Here is a 17,468-nt window from a genome sequence, read left to right as displayed (position 1 = left end):
GAGCAATGGGCTTGGCTTTTTTCCCCATCTTATTTACTGTGCATGCTTCACTGGCACAGACTGGCAGGGCTGAAACTGCCCAAGGAACTCGACCTCAGATGTGTTGGAAGACATTCCCTGGATGGAGCTGAGCACTCTGGGAATGATGGTGATGATGAACCCATTGCCAGGACTCTCCTGAACACCTGACAGTGCTCCAGACATCAGGTGGGCACTGCCACCTGCTTTAACCCCAGCACTCTGCACTCCATGGCAGTTTTCACAGGGGGTGGGAGATCCAGGAGTGTGTCTGTCTGTCTGTCTGTCTGTCTGTCTGTCTGTCTGTGCTCTGATTTGCCAGGGGCAGGGCCCAGCACTGGCCATGAATGCAGCTGGTGCATCCCCCATTGCCTCCAAACTGCCTCTGTGCAGGGATGTGCTGACAACACTGTGGATTTACTGTTATCTCTTAGTTTCTATTGAAGGCCTATTGTTGGGTTTAATCACCAAAATGAATTTAATAATGAACTGGCTGATAAAGTCACCACAGCTAATGTTGGCAGGGTTTTATCTTCCTTTCTGCCTATTGTCTTTTCCCTATCAAATAACTACATAAATACATTTAAAAAGCTGCTGCAGCCAATGGCAGCTTGGTTTGGTTTTGGTTTTTGGTTTTGTTTTTTGCTTTAGGCAAATCATGAGAATAAACTCCCAATTGCTTTGATGTGAAGAAAAGTTAGTGGAAATTTTAGTAGCCGTGGGGGCTGAGGGGAGTCAGAGTGATGACCCTTGTGCTGGAATGGCACCAGTCTCAGTGCCAGGCTGGTGCAGTTCCCATCCATGGGGCACCCAGTCCCTGGCACTGGGAGAGCAGGTTGGGAAGAACTCACAAAGGTTTAACTCATGTAACCAGTTCCCAGGGCTGGAGAAGCTCCAGACAGAGGCTGTTCCTGGCCACCAGTGTGAGCAAAGGCTGCACTCAGTGACCTCAGGGGTCTCTTCCAGCCTGGATGATTCTGGGATTCCATCAGGATGTTTGGACTGAGGCTCCAGTGTACAAACAGAGATGGTTTTGGGAATTCAGTGGTGTGGGAGTGTCTGGAAAACTCCATGTGGTGCTTGTTCACCTCCAAGGATGCCCCAAGGATGGCCCGAAGCCCTGGGGGCTTTTCTCCAGCTGTGCAGGTTTGTGACACACTTGTTTGTCCTTAGGAGGCTTCAGCCTCACAGATCATAAAGCTCAAACTAAAATAAGTCCCTCTGAGCTTTCAGAGGGGGTGACCAGCCCCTAAAGTGAGGTGGGAGATGAGCAGTAGCCACACTCTGTGTTCTGTATCACCCATGAAGTGTGTCCTGACAGGTCTCAGCTCTCACTTGGTGTGCAATGATTTGAAGAGCATCCTTTAAAGTTCCTTTACTTGGGGTTAGTTGAGATCAGCATCTGCAGGAACATTAAAATGGTCGATGTCTCTGTGCTCTTGATGCCTCTGACACAACAAAAAAATAATTCCTTCTCGTGGAGGGAAAAATTGAGTTAAGTCACCTTTAAGGAGAGAGCTGGATCCACAGCCCAAGCTCTGCCCCTCCCTGTCTCTGCTGCCACTGCTGGGACAGGAGCACAGACACCACGTGCTGGAACCTGGGGAGCTGCAGCCAGGGGGGCTCGGGCTCTGCCCCCAGGGAACAGCAGGGAATGGCCTCAGGCTGGGCCAGGGCAGGGGCAGGGGGGATATTGGGAAAATCCCTTCCTGGAAAGGGCTGTCCAGGCCTGGCACAGCTGCCCAGGGCAGGGGGGTGTCCCCATCCCTGGAGAGGTTCAAGAACCCTGTGGATGTGGCACTGGAGGACGTGGTTGGTGCTGAACATTGTGTGGGGCTGGTTGATGGTTGGACTTGATGAGCTGAAAGGTCTTTTCTAACCACAACCATTCTGTGATTCTATTTGGGCTCGGTTTGGGGGTGAAGGAAGAGGTGCTGGGGGTTGGAAGGTTGAGTCTGGTGTCTTTGGGGAGAGGATCTTGCTCAGCACCCACTGGTGTTATCTGGGCTTCACCATGAGCACTGTGGGTGCTGGAGGGGGCAGAGTGGCCCAACAGATCTCCTTGGGGGCACTTGTTTGCAGGGACAAGTGTCCTGATTTCTAATGCACACGACATTTTAGAGGTTAGAAATGAATCCCAGTGAGTTGTGGCTGGGACAGGACCAGCCATCCCAGCAGTGTCATCCATCCCTGCTCCACTGCTCTGCCACTTTAATGAACAACTTCAGTTTGTAAATACAGAAAAATCAGCTCTTTATGAGAGAAATAACAATCAGAGAGCTGGGGGACAACAGACTTCACCTCCCAAGAAGGGGATGAATATTGAAAGAGAGGAGGGGATGGGTTGGGAGCTCATTTTTGAAGGTTAAGATGGTTTTCTCTTTCCTTTTGTTTCTCCCCCATTCATTTCAAAGAGAATTGCACAGAATAACAATCTGCTTGTTTTGTCTGGGTGATAATTGCATTGATAATTTAGTACAATTTAAATAATCAGATTCAGAAGGTTTTTTATGTCAGAGCCTGAGAAAGGGGGTCCTTTAATCTCCCAAGATGCATATTCATGATGCCATTATAGATAGAGTAAAGGAATTACAGCCCCATTGTCTCTTCCAACAGCTCATCCCTCCCTGCTTTTGGAAACAAAGTCAAAGCACGAGATGATTGATTTGTACTTTCCCTGCTCCCCTCCTCTCACTCTGGTAATGGATCTCTTTATCTCTCCCCCATGATCCTGTCACTGCATGGCCCAGCACAACCTGCTCTCAGCTTTAACTGCTGCACAACCCACACTCAGGTTTAAGTGCCTGTCAGGCAAATCCCTGCCTTGGTGTTCCTCCAGCTCGTGTTGTGCTCCTGCTGCTGCAGCAGAACCTGTCCCAGGTGCATTCAGGGTGTGTCTGTGCCTGGCTGGGCTTGGAGTGTCCTGAAACCAAACCTGGAATAAAGCCAGGGCTGCTCCTGCCTCCCACAACACTGGCACAGGTGCCCAGAGCTCTGGGTGCCCTGGGAGTGTCCAAGGCCAGCTTGGACAGGGCTTGGAGCAACCTGGGACACTGGGAGGTGTCCCTGCCCATGGCATGGATGGGCTTTGAGGATCCTTCCAATCCAACCCACTCCATGATTCCATGGTAGGAGCCATGGGATGTCCCAGGAGCAATTCCATGACAGGAGCCATGGGATATCCCAGGAGCAATTCCATGACAGGAGCCATGGGATGTCCCAGCACCGATCCCATGACAGGAGCCATGGGATATCCCAGGAGCAATTCCATGACAGGAGCCATGGGATGTCTCAGGAGCAATTCCATGGTAGGAGCCATGGGGTGTCTCAGCAGCCATTTCATGCCAGGAGCCATGGGATGTCCCAGCACTGATTCCATGGTAGGGCTCTTACAATGGTTACTGGGGAAGCCATGGGTCAAACCATTACAGAGCCATGAGATATCCCAGCAGCAATTCCATGACAGGAGCCATGGGATGTCCCAGCACTGACTCCATGACAGGAGCCATGGGATGTCCCAGCACTGACTCCATGCCAGGAGCCATGGGATGTCCCAGCACCCCCAGGCCTTGGTTTCTCCTCCATGTGCCCCCACTCCTGCAGTTGGCACGTGGACAGCCCCATCCCCAGTCACTCCTCATTGTCCAGGCACAGTGTCCCTGTTTCCCAGGTTATTGTGTGTGGTTGGAGCCCTGGATATTATTGCAGGAGGAAAACAACAGTGAGAGCCCCAGCAGAGCCTCCCTGAGGGGGTGGGAGCTCCAAGGAGGACACAGGACACAGCAGGGACCGGGACACCTCCTTGGGCAAGGGAATGAACTGCTGAAGAGGCGTCTCAGATCTTTCTGAAAGTCTATTTTTGTACTGGATTTGAACATTTGCTGCATCAAACTTTAATTTATTGTACAAGATAATGAAAACTCCCTAAGAAGCATCTTTATGGAACAGCATTTGGTTTTGAAGGATTAAAAAAAAAGTCAAGTTTATTCTAGAAGTATGAATATTAACATCCCCCAGGCCACGTGGCTGCAGTTTTGCTGAGTTTAAAGTGGTTTCTGTTTGATTCTGCCACATTTGATGCTTTGGCTGTGGCACTTTCCATGTGGTCAAAGGATGGGCTTGATGATCCTGGATGTATTTCCCAACTTTAATGATTCTGTGATTCTAAAAATGCATTTCTTGAGAGAGACAACCACAGGAGAGCCACTGACATTCACTGAGAGAGAATTTAACAGCAAGAAATAGAGAATTTAACAGCAAGAAATCCAGATTTCCCTGTGCTTTGCCACATTGGGATATTGGCATTTTGAAAGCCACAGCATAAGGGGAGAGGATTTGAAGAAAAGAGAAAATTGAATTTTCTATGAAGATTGGCTGATTTTTGGCTATGAAAATATTCTGTTGAAGTCAGTTGACCCAGTCACAGACTGAAGTGGTGTGAGAGGTGAGTGAATCATTTAATGCCAATACCTTTGTTGGCCATTTTTGATTCTTTTGTTCCCAAATTTTCTTGAAATAGTTCCTGAATTTTCTCAACTCTCTGGGCTTCAGTCCCTCTGCCAGTGCACCCAGTGGCCTTTGGGCAGCTGCTTCTTTCCCCCCATGGGAAGGTGCAAAGTGCAGCATTTCAGCTGCCTGTGGCCTTTCCATCCCTGTTCCCATCCCTGCTCTTTGATGTCTGCACAGACCGGTGCAAACAATTCCGGTGGGAATCGGATTCGAATCCAAAGAAAAGAACCAGAAATCAGATTTTCATGTTCAACATATGCTCACAGGAATGGATAATTTATGCTGCAGTGTAACTGGGATAACAGCAGGAGGGGGGTGGATAAATTAATTATTCTCATGTACATATTGATTTCTTTAATGTTACTGAGCTGAGCATGAAACCTGCGAAATATGAACAGTCTCCCTTGTGCTTTTCTTCTGCTCTTTTCCCTTCCTTTCTTTCCTTGTTTTCTTCCCTCATTTCTTTCTAGCAAAGCCTCAGTAGAGCAGGAGAACACAGAATTTATTGTGTTGGGCAAAGCACCTCTGGCCAAGCTCTGTGTTGCTGTTGTAGAGAATTTACAGCTAAACTGAGTTTTAATCCCTGCAGAATTTCAGCTGCTCTGAAGGCTGAGCTCACACTGAGCAATTCCTGAGTGGGCAATTCAGGGAGGCTTTTTTAACTTTATTTTAATTCTTGGTGGAGAAATGCTTCTAAAAAATGCTGGTGGTTGAAATATAAAGAATTGGATTTATTTTTCTTCCGTTATATCTGAGGCAATTGGTTGTTTAATTACTGAGCACAGTAATGGGATGAGGTGAAACGTTTCTGTTTGTTCAGCCTTAAAGTCTTTTTTATTTCAGGCTTTGAATGGGAAAAAAAAATCCTCAAAGGAGTAAATACCTTCCAGTGATTAGATTAAATTATTGTGGATATTTAAAAGTCATTAAGGTATATTTAAATTTAAAAAAAAGCAAAATGTTTAAGAGGCAGAGCTAGTCAAGCTCTGGCATCCACTAATAAGACTAAAGGTTCTAAAGGAATCCTCCCAGTTTATTAGAAGATTTCTCAGCAGTGTTGAGGTGTGTTGGTCCCTGAGATCTGTCCCCCAGAATCACTGACCATTCTGGGCTGGAAGGGCCCCCCAGCACCACTGACTCCTTTGGCACCAGCTCTGCCCATGGGCCAAGTTTTGTCTCATTCACGAGACTCAGGGGAGCAAATCAGAGTAAATACAGTAATTTTGACAGGGACTGCAGAGCCAGAAGGTGCCCCCTGAGCCTCCTTTTCTCCAGGCTGAGCCCCCCCAGCTCTCCCCTCCTGGCAGGAGTTGGGCACAGTGAGAAGAAACTGCAGAAAGTTTAAGTATGGAGAGATCACCACACCTTGTACCAGGGGTAAAGCTGAAAACTGTATTTAAAGTAATTTCCTTACCTTAAGAACTCAATAAAGCCAAAAGCACTCCAAGTCTGCCCTTTTAACACCAATGTTGTTCTTTTGCAGGTTAACATCTAACTAGTGCTTGAGATACAGCACATCATCCCAAAGAATCATTGCCCAGACTTGCCACACCTCCCACCAGCCCAGGTTGCTCCAGCCCCATCCAAGCTGGCCTTGGACACCTCCAGGGATGGGCATCGAGGAGTCATTCTGGGCATCAAGGAGTCATTCTGGGCATTGAGGAGTCATTCTGGGCATCAAGGAGACATTCTGGGCATCAAGGAGTCATTCTGGGCATCGAGGAGTCATTCTGGGCATTGAGGAGTCATTCTGGGCATCGAGGAGTCATTCTGGGCATCGAGGAGTCATTCTGGGCATCAAGGAGTCATTCCCTTGCTGCCAACAGGCAACAGAGATGGAGATATGAACTGGTAGGTTTGGGTTGGAAACTCCCAGATTTTGCAGCTGTGCTGCAAGCACAAATCTGGGTTATTTCTGCCAGCCCACCCAGAAAGGTGCCCTGCTCCCTCCATGCCAGGGCAGGGGGGTGGGAAATCCTTTGGGACTATTCCCAGAGCCCTCCAACTCCTCAGCCGTGCCTGGGAGGGGGCAGTGAGGGGCCAACCTGGGCCAGCTGTGTGCCAACACCTGCTATGGCAGCTGGCAGAGTTTCAGGAGTCTGTGGGCACATCTGGGACAGGTCATTGCAGTGAAGTCTCCCCAAATCCACTCGTTCCACTGCAGCCCCAAATGAAAGGAAAGCTGGATTGATCCAGGTCACTTCAGGGGAGAAAATTAATTCCCAGAGATTCCTCTTCTTATCCAAGCCTTGTTCTCTAACCAAGCTCAGTGAAGCTCAAACAAGCTCAACTTCATCCTTTGCTTAAAATTTTCTGCTTAAATGGGGGATTGTAAAGGAAAATCCTTGTGGGTTGATGTGCTGAAATCTGTCAATAAGACCACCAATTCCTATTGGTTTTCCCTGTTGTCTGGATGTCAAATTAAATATTCATCAGCTTTAATTAATTAACTATGGATTCAGTACTGGATGCTTCCACTCAAGCAGTTGGCACTGGGCTGGGAGCTGTGTCCCTGGCACAGCACCACGTCCAGAGCTCCAAGGGGACTGGGGGCACTGGGAGAGGGTGGCACCCTCCTCAGTCCCCTGGGCATGGCCCAGCCTCGTCCCCTGCTGTCCCCAGGGCCTGGGGCTGGGGGAGGCTGGAGGGGAAGGGGCTGGAGCTGACATGGACCATCCTCAGGTATTAAACTGCACAGCCTGGAAATGTTGTGAGTCAGGACAGTTCTGTAAGCACCAGAATTAATGATTCTCCTTTCTTGGCTGACGAGAGCTCCGAGTCTAATTAGTTTCCTGTCACACTGAGCAGCACTTGCAGGAGAGGAGAGAGGGGGAAAAGCAGCTGAGGCTCAGGTAGAGGATGCATTAATTGAAAGCTCAATTTGCTGAGGCTTTATTTCTCTCTTCAGATTGCCTGTTTGCCTCCCTTGTAGCACGTAAAACTCCTGTATTAACTCCAGGAAAAACCTGTGTACAATCAGATTGCTGTGAGACAACCCCTCCCTTGCAGGTAGTGCTGGGCCAGTGCCCATCTCCAAACCATCACAGCCGCGGAGTGAAGGCACAGGCAGAGTGATGGGGAACCAATTACCTGAAACGGCCCTGGAGGGATGATGGTTCTCCTGATAGTGCTCCAAGACTCTTCTGCTCTAAGGCAGGAAGGGTGCTGGGCAGACAGGAGGGATGAGAGCATGTTGGAGCTGCTTAGACATTGCAGATTTACTGTTCTTGCACCAGCACAGGACTCTGTGCTGCAGGTTCCACCTTGGCTGGGCACGGGCACCACATCCCTCTGAGAGGAGCTGAATGTCCCCTTGGGCACAGCACTGGCCCTCAGGGACAGAGGGAGCTGCACCTCTGCTGCCCATGGGAGCCACCAAATCAGGAATGAGTCCTGCCCTCAGCCTTGCCCCTGCCATCTGCCACCCAGCCCTGCCCCTGCCACCCCAGCAACCCACCCAGGGGCACACGCTGGGGGGGTGGCACAGCCTGGGGGTCACCCAGGGAGCACGTGGAAAATGAGGGAAGGAAGAAAATTGGGATTTTAGGCAAAGGAAGAGAGTTATCTGGAGAGAAAAGTGGTGGTGAAGCTTGGGTGAGACCTGAGGGAGCTGGGGGGGCTCAGCTGGAGAAAAGGAGGCTCAGGGGGCTCTGCAATCCCTGCCAGGAAGGGGAGCCGGGACAGGGGGTCAGGCTGTGCTCCAGGGCACAGGGACAGGAGGAGAGGGCACGGCCTCAGCTGGGCCAGGGCAGGGGCAGGGTCTGGAAAGGGTGGGCAGGCACTGGCAGGGGCTGCCCAGGGAGGTTTGGAGTGCCCAGCCCTGGAGGTGCCAGGAATGACTGGCTGTGGCACTCAGTGCTCTGGGACAAAAAGATGATCAATCAAAACTGGAGTCAATCTCAGAGATCTTTTCCAATCTTTACCACTCTGTGTTCTGTGGATTGTGTGTGTGTGAATAACTCAGACTGTGGTAATTTCCCTATTTTGAGGTGTTTGCTGTTCCCTGACAGAGCATCTCGCACCAAACACCCTGCAAGGCTTCAAACATGATCCATCTCCTCAAAGTATTGCAGGAGAAATTCTCTCAGTGGGAATATTAGTGACTTCACCACTGGAGCAAATAAATTCTACTTTCCCTCAGTAATGCAGCTTATGGTGTGAATCTAATTTTAGGTTCCCTCTGTCGCCTCTAAATCTCTGCTCTGTGTCTTTGCCAGCTTGATAGAAGGGCACATTTAATTGCCAAGAGTAACATTTGTCTGGACAGACCTTTCATCAACAAAGCCTATGTCTTTGGGTTTGTAATTGCTGAGATGCCACTCTCTCCTCTTTGGGTAAGTGAGCACAGAGGGCACAGCTGCAGTGGCACAGGCACATGGACCCAGCCGGGCACCAGGGGCAGCTGCCCTGGCAGGGAGGGCACTGTGCAGGGCAGACATTCCCTCCAGCTTCCATTCTTAGGAGAGGTTTCTAATGTGCAAGTTTGATTGGATAATTACTCAAATAACAGGAAAATCCATAAGAAAGAATAGGAACAAATAAAAGGATCACAGGTTGGGTGGCACTGCTGAGCATTAACCCAGGGCCTGCTCACTGCATGGCAATGTTGGTGCCTTGGTCAGTCACCTCCAAACTCTGTGTGCCAAGAATTCCCCCTCAGCTTCACTGCTCTTCCATTAAAAACCTGGTCTTCAGTCCATAAATTTATTTTATTCTGACTGCTACATGAAAAGCCATAAAGCAATTTATGAGCTGAAAAACGCTGCTCTCAGTGCCAGGGCAGTCTGACATGTGCCAGCTTTAACTCTGGCTTTTGCCATGTGCCAGCTTTAACTCTGGCTTTGCTGAAGCCTCGGGGTGGTTGGGGAGGAGCAGGGCTGGGAGCCACCCTGGGAGCTGCTGCTCCTCCCCAGCAGCACAGGAGCTCTGCCAGCCACTGAATTACCAGAGACAGCACTGAAAAGGCTCCTCTGCTTCCAGAGGGAGTCAGGGTGCTCAGGGGGCACGAGGGGCACAGGGGGCACAAAGGGCACATCCTCCCCTCCCAGCCCACTGGCCTGCAGAGTGAACCCTCAGCTCTGTGTCCCCCCCAGAGCAGAGCAGCACAACCTTTGACCTGCTCATGGTCTCAGGGGAATGGGCAGAAGGTCACCACGTTCCTCCATCTGCTCATTGGGCCAACCCAGAGTCCGTGTTGGGGTGATGTTCCTGTGCCAGCCTGGCTGCCCTCCCTGTGCCAGCCTGGCTGCCCTCCCTGTGCCAGCCTGGCTGCCCTCCCGGTGCCAGTGGCCCTGCTGAGTCCCTGGCACCTCCTCAGTGCTGCCTCACTCTGTGCCCAGCCAGGCTCATGTCCTGTTCACCACCTGCCAACCCCATGTGTCTCATGAGCAACAAACACCTAAAGGTGGGTTTGGGTGTGAGGTCCCAGTTTGGGCTCTCTTGTTTCTCTCCCAAACAGTGAGTTATTTATGCCCAGTCTGCACCTCCTGCAAGGGGTTGTGCTGCCATGGCATTGACCCATCAGCCCTCAGCCTTCAGTGTGGGCAGTGCCTCTCCAAGCCCCTCTGCCCCCTCAGCCTCTGCTCAGTTCCCTCTCTCTGAACTTCAGGATTTTCCAGCTGCAGAACTGAGACCTCCTTTGCTCCCCAAATCCTCCCCAGGCACTGCCACCCCTCACGTTGTGCTGCTGCCTCTGAGCCTCCAGCCCCTGCATCCTGTGCCCCTGCCAGCCAGGCTGATGCCTCCCCCTGCCCAAAGAGCCTCAGCTTGGCATTCAGCCTCATCTCACCCCTGTCCAGCCCAGGGCTCTGCCCTCAAGTCTTTAAGATTTTATTCTGTTTCTGCTCTTTTGGTCTTTTCAGTCTCTCTGTGCACAGATGTGGAGGAAGCTGGGGCAGGGTCAGCACCCCTGGGCTGTGCCTGGCAGTGCCACTGCCCTGCTGGAGCTGCCACTGCCCTGGGCAGCTGCAGTGCCCCCTCCCCTCCCACCTGGAGGCCTCCCCTGCACAGCTCTGCCTCATTCCATCAGTGCATCCATGAAACAAAAATGACAAGGCAGGAAAACATAATGAGAGACTCTGGGAGGTGATTTATTGGGGTTTCAAAAGAATTCTGGAAAGGCTTGGAATGGAAGGGACCCCAAAGCCCACCCAGTGCCACCCCTGCCATGGGCAGGGACACCTCCCACCAGCCCAGGCTGCTCCAAGCCCTGTCCAGCCTGGCCTGGGACACTCCCAGGGATGGGGCAGCCACAGCTTCTCTGGGCACCTGTGCCAGGGCCTGCCCACCCTCCCAGCCAGCAATTCCTTCCCAGAATCCCATCTATCCCTGCTCTTGTCCGAGGTGACAAGTGATGGCACAAGAGGAAAAGGCCCCAGGCTGTCCCAGAGGAGGGTCAGGTCGGACATTTGGAAAATCCCTTCCTGGAAAGGGCTGTCCAGCCCTGGCACAGCTGCCCAGGGCAGGGGGGAGTCCCCATCCCTGGAGGGATTTAAGAGCCCTGGGGATGTGGCACTTGGGGACATGGTCAGAGGTGGGTTGGCAGTGCTGGGGGGGGCAGTTGGACTCCATAATCCTAAAGATCTTTTCCAAACTGAACAATTCTCTGACCCAATGGGCACACCCATGTCCTGCCCCCCAGTGGGACCATCCTGTGTGTCCCCTTTAAAATGAACCCCTTCCTTGCCCGTGGTGCCAACTCCTCGTCCTGCTGAGGGGTCTGGGAGGGGAAACAGCAGCTTGCTTTATATTTAAAAATCTCTGAAATGTGCATTTTATTAATTTTCCCTCTTCTCCCCTTTTATTATAACACAAAGAAAAAGTGGCATCTGCCATAGAATGTCTGTATTTTAATCACCTGTGAAAGCTTCAATTAACCTGCAGCTAATGAGACTTGACAGCTTTACTAATATTAGAAGACGGGTCTGAAGCAATGAAAAGAAATAACAATTCCCACATATTTTCTGTAGATCTTTGAAATATATACTTGAAATATGCTCTTGAAAATATGACTGCAGGTTTCAAACTATGCCCATCATTTTCTTGATAGTGGATATGAAGTTATAATTTTCTTGTCAGCAATAAATCATGTGTTAAAAAAAAGAATTCAGAGCATGCAGATGGCACACAGAAACTAAAAACATGCAGTTGTGTGAAGCTCAGGAGTGAAACATTTAGTTCTGGCCATCAGGTGCCAGAGGGCAGGGTTGGGTGAGATACTGGGAAGGAATTGCTGGCTGGGAGGGTGGGCAGGCCCTGGCACAGGTGCCCAGAGAAGCTGTGGCTGCCCCAGCCCTGGGAGTGTCCCAGGCCAGGCTGGACAGGGCTTGGAGCAGCCTGGGCTGGTGGGAGGTGTCCCTGCCCATGGCAGGGGTGGCACTGGGTGGGCTTTGGGGTCTCTTCCAACCCAAACCAGTCCATGATTCTGAGATTACTGCAAAACCTCTGTCCCTGTGCAACCAGGAGGAGATCACATCCCACCCTGGGGAGGTTCTGCAGGTCTGACACAGCAAATGTCCAGTTTGGCCTCAGTTCTGCTTTGTCTCTGCACCTGAGAGACACCGAGATGTTGATCTGGGGTCATGAACAGCTGACACGACTCTGCAGTGATGCCCCTCTCCACCATTGCAGCAGCCCCAGCTCCAGCAGTGCCCACAGGGCTCCTCTGCCCACCACTCTGGGTGCCTTGGCACTGCCTCCCCAGGAATCCTCTCTGCCAGGCAGGGATTCTGCCAACCCCACCCAGGCACAGTGGCCAAGTGTGGCTCTCAGACCTTGTGTTCCAGTGGTTTGCAGTAATTGCAGGGCTAATTAAGAATAAAGGCTGAGCAGAGAGGTCAGTTCTCCTTCCCCCAGCAGCGAGGTGGGACTCCTGGGGAGGGTGGAGGAGCACAGACACACAAGAGTGTGCAAATTGGTGAAGTGATTTCCTAGAGAAAACCATTGCAAGGTTAACAGGAGCTTAACGTCCTAAACTTAGAAATGATTTGAAACTCGATGCGTTTGGGGGATTATCCATCACACAGAAATGCACATCCTGCTCGTTAGAGGCAATTTAGGAGCAAGAAAGCCTTTCTGAGTCCTGCCAGTGGCTCTGGAAGAAACCCATCTCCTGGCTGGTGTCGCTGCCAGCTGGGCACGTGGGGAGCACAGAGGGACAGTCAGATGTTCCCTCTGCTCAGGGGCACCATCCTCACTTCAAAGCTTTTTAAGGACACAGCAAGTCAGGAACCTCCAGGCACTTCACCCTCTCGGCACTGAGGTCCCCTTTGCCAGCTGAAATTCCTGCTGCCTGTTAATGAGGCATTTTCACCCCTTGAGCCATCCCAGCTCTCCTCTCATTGCTATTCCCCTCACATGCCCCTGGACTGGAGAAACCCTGTGCCAGAGTCACAGGAGAGGACTCAGAAGATATTCCTGAGCCCTGGGAGCTGCTGGGAGGTGTTGGAGTGGCCCTGGAAGCAGCTGGAGGCACTTTGAGCCTTGTCCCTTTGGGCACCCAGTGCCACGCTGTGTCCTGGCACAGCAGATGGCAGGGCACAGAGTCCACCCTAAAATCACACCCTTCTCTACACTGGGAGCTTTTCCCAGCTGCAGTTCAGGTAAAGCCTGAGAGAGTTCAAGATTTACAGAAGCTTTTAATTCCCCTAAAACTGGCTCAGGGGAGGCTGCTGAGCTGCTGCCTTTGAGTCTGTACATTGGGAGGAGCAGAGGCTGAAAAATGAGGATCAGGAACTGTAAGGTTTGTTTTGCCTTAAAAAAAAGATCAATGAGAACTAAACAGAGCACTCAAAGTATCTTCTTGTGCTCCCATGAGCAGGTTTATGGAGGTAACTCTTGTACAAAACCCCAGAGACCTCTGAGCACTGTGTGCCCTCATAGCAGAGATTTGCTGGCCCAGAGGGGCAGGGAGGACAAAGCCCCTCACACATTCCCAGGGTGTTTTCCTGCTGTGCCTGCAAGGAATGTCTCAGAGCTGGGGGCAGTCTGTGCCAGGGGGAGCAGCAAGGGCTGGGAACTCCATCGTGGCACCAGAGAATGGTCTGGGCTGGAAGGGACCCCAAAGCCCACCCAGTGCCACCCCTGCCATGGGCAGGGACACCTCCCACCAGCCCAGGCTGCTCCAAGCCCTGTCCAGCCTGGCCTGGGACACTCCCAGGGATGGGGCACCTTGAAGTCACAGAACCACAGAACCAGGTTTGGACCATCGAGTCCAATCTTACCCACATGGTTGTGTGGCTTGGATGGCTTGGGGAGCAGTTTGACCTCTGAAACATCAAAAAAGTGCTTGTTTCCCCCTCCAGGATAATTTAAAACACATATTTAATCTTTCACTCAAAGTATCAGGGACCAGCTGATGGTTTTATCTGAGGGGTTTGGGCTCAATCTCGCTCAGAAAAGGTTTGGCCTCTCACTCCTGAGCCCTTCTGGGTGTCTGTGCTGGTGTTCCTTGAACATCAGGCTCAGCCTGGGGTGTCCACGGGCTCTGTAAGAACTGTAAGCAAATTAAAGACAACTGAGAGCTGAATTTGCCAATTCACTGCTCCTGTGGATTTTTGTAACCTCATTTGTAAAATGGGAATAATATTTGTACCATCCTTTCCCATCAATGGGTTGATGAGGGAGAAACACGAGCTGCTCCCTCTCTCTGTAGAAAGAACTCTCTGATTTGGGGTAGGTTAAGTTTTTATTATTATTGAATTCTTGGCTTTCAGGAGGCTCAGCTCCAAGATTTTTTTTATTAAACTCATCTGTCAAAATAGAAGTACTGGAGAAGCCTGGATTGTAGAGGACATCTTGGATGAATGTGTGAACATTTTGTCCATAAATGTTTGTTAGGAAAATTATTCCCAACTACACGACAAAGATATGAGAACTCAGCTCACAAACCTCATCAGCAATGGGCCACTGAAGGAGAAAGGAGGCCAATTAATGTTGATGGTGCCTGTCAGAAGGATGCCAAGGTTCTGTTCTCCATGCCAGGCACACCCTGAGCTTGATGACTTCCCTCTCAGCAGGAGCAGCTCCAGGTGGGTAATGAAGGAAATTCCTGAGTTTCTTTTCTGCCATGGAATCCCCTCAGTTCTCCTGAGGGAGCTGTGCTGAAGTTGTGCCAGGAGAGGAGGCCCCAGGGCCAGGACTCCCTGCCCTCCCCATCCCTCCATCCCACCATCTGCAGGTGCCTCGCTGGGGTTGGAGCTCCGGCTGCTCTGTTGCCATGACAACCCTTCTTCTCCCGCAAATCCTCCTCCGTGGGTTGGGATTCGAGCACTCTGGAAACGTGGCCATTAAACATCATCTACTCTGTGCACTGGGAAAAGCAGAGAAGTGAAACACAGCCTTTAAACTCAGCTGTACAGGGAACTTTTCCACCTGAGAACCAAAACAGAAAACTGGTGGAAATAGTTAAAATTATCAGATTGGAAGTGTTATTTTTGCAGAAACATGTGAGGGTTGAGACACAGGCACGGGTGAGTTCCACACACAGGTATGTAGGGGTGGAGCTCGGTGGGCTTGGCCTCAGGTGTGAGAGCTCCTCCCTCTGCCAGGTGACCTGGACTTGGAGGGGACATTCCAACAAGGGGCATGAAAGGCACTGCCCTGGTTTTTAACTCTGACAAATCTCTCACTCTGCTTCAAAGGGACCTTAAAGCCCATCCAGTTCCCTGTCCCATCATGGGCAGGGGCACCTCCCACCAGCCCAGGCTGCTCCAAGCCCTGTCCAGCCTGGCCTGGGACACTCCCAGGGCTGGGGCAGCCACAGCTGCTCTGGGGGGTGAGCCCTGGGCTCAGTGCTGGGCAGTGTTTGCCCACTGAGGTTAAAGGCACATACAGAGCAGGGGGAATTGCCCTGCCTGTGGTTTGCCCACTGGCACGGGCAGGAAAGGCATTGCCAGGGCTCCAGCAGCAGCTTGGAGAGGGAGCACCGAAATTCTGCAGTGAAATAAAGGTATTTAATGGTGCTCTTTCAGGTCCCCAATCCCAAGGGGACTGTTGTTTAATTAAGTGAATTTGGCAACAGCAAAAGATAAAAAGGGAGGAGGGGGCAAAGTGCAAGAGTGGGATATGCCAAAAATGCTTCATTAAGGCCAGGCAGGGGCTGATCCCTGGCCAGAGGCACTGCCAGCCCAGAGAAATGTGCCCAGGGGCTGAGGGAGCTCCTCTCCTGCTGTGTTAGTAAATGGTGATCTCTGACTCCAAGATGCCAAAGCTTCATTCACTTCTGACAGATGTCACAACCTGGAGCTGGTCAATCATAAGGTTGAAATGATGGTGGTGACTTAATCACATCCTTCCAGGAGCTGTCAGCAAACAGATCATTATTTCCTAGAGTTTATTTATTAGCTAATTGAACTCATCTCAGCAATTCACATTCAAGTGAGAAATGCACTGGGTTTGTTGCTTGATATCAGGGGGAAGTTCTACAGTCACACAATGGCCTGGGCTGGAAGGGACCTCTTGTTTTTTCAAAAGGAGAGTAAAATGTAGCATTTAAAGACAGGATAGATAGATAGATAGATAGATAGATAGATAGATAGATAGATAGATAGATAGAGATATAGCTAGATATAGATAGAGAGATATAGAGATAGATAGATAGACAGATAGATAGGTATAGATAAATAGATTATAGATAGATAGATATAGATATAGCTAGATATAGATAGAAAGATATAGAGATAGATAGATAGATAGATAGATAGATAGATAGATAGATAGATAGATAGATAGATAGATAGACACAAACATGCAGGTGATTTTACAAACAACTCTAAATAGAATTCAAAATATGTGAGAATGAAAAGCAAGTTCCATAGACTATGAGATCAGGTTAGATTATCTAAGAGTTTTCCCCACTGATTCAGGGGTTAGATTAAACATTGGGAGCAATGCTTTGCCCCCAGGTTGTGCAGGCTGGCCCAGGCTGGCCCAGGCCATGGAGAGCTGAGCCCATTCCTGGCACAGCCCCGAGCTCAGCTCAGCTCTCGCCTTCCCCAGGAGGAAACAGCCCCAGGATCTCCGAGTGCTGAAGTGGAAATCACATTTCTCCAGCACCAAGGCAGATATTAATGCAGGGGGTGCAGTTCAAATGCTTTATAATGGCTTTAAGTTGCTTGTTTTCCCTGCTCATTTTACAAGAGCCTGGGTGCAAGTGGGGAGGGAAATGAATGATAACCTTGTAGAGCAGCTGTGGAGGAGATGGGATATCAGTTCAGGGACACCACTCAGCTCAGGTTCTTCATGTGGAATTAGGGTCATTACTGAGATTTACCAAGAAGCATGTGCAAATATACACAGGAACCAGAGAAAACAGAATTGCCAGAGCTTGTTCAGCACTGGATTGCAGAACACAGATGTTGAATGTAATACATTTGCACTAAATTGGACTGTGGGTAAATAAAGGGGTTTGATGTTAAACTCAGGGCTGGAATCCTGCTCTGAGCTCAGCTGGAAACACACAGGCTCTGTTTCACTATTCCAACTTATTCAATAAATATTTTGGCATCCCTGTCTGATCTGCTGCCTTAATCTTCCCTTCTCCTGAGCAGAAATTAGCATTTGTAATTTATTCTCCAGGGGAAACAAAACGAGCTCAGCCCAGACCTGGAATTTAATGCCTAACAGAACCCCCAGTGCTGAGTCACCACAAAACAAACCCATTGTCTGCGTGTAATTTAAAGGCAGATGTGGCAAAGAGTGGGGGAAGTGTGTCTGTACTGCAATAAAAACTTGGGAGACTTCCCTGGCCCCTCAGACCCTTCTTGTGCCCCTGAATGCAGCAGAGCCAGGGCTGTCCTGGGGACTGTTTGGGGCACCTGCTGCCACCAGAGGGGTGTCCTGGCTGCCCATCTTTCACTGGGTACTGTTTGGGGCACCTGCTGCCACCAGAGGGGTGTCCTGTCTGCTCATCTTTCACTGGGTACTGTTTGGGGCACCTGCTG

At 50.5% G+C, this 17,468-nt stretch overlaps 1 long non-coding RNA gene across 1 annotated transcript in view; it reads left to right on the top strand.

Moving 5' to 3' along the window:
* LOC139675720 (uncharacterized) overlaps window positions 1–7,001 on the top strand; it is a 51,873-nt gene extending 44,872 nt beyond the window's left edge. The window contains exon 3 of the long non-coding RNA XR_011698531.1: window positions 6,011–7,001. This is a non-coding gene — a long non-coding RNA (uncharacterized lncRNA). The remainder of the gene's footprint in view (window positions 1–6,010) is intronic.
* The last annotated feature ends 10,467 nt before the right edge of the window (window positions 7,002–17,468 follow it).

The sequence above is a fragment of the Pithys albifrons genome, chromosome 9, assembly GCF_047495875.1.
Source record: "Pithys albifrons albifrons isolate INPA30051 chromosome 9, PitAlb_v1, whole genome shotgun sequence".
Classification (NCBI taxonomy): Eukaryota; Metazoa; Chordata; class Aves; order Passeriformes; family Thamnophilidae; genus Pithys; species Pithys albifrons.
Note: the sequence above shows the minus strand (reverse complement) of the source record. Positions and strands in the feature narration are given on the sequence as shown.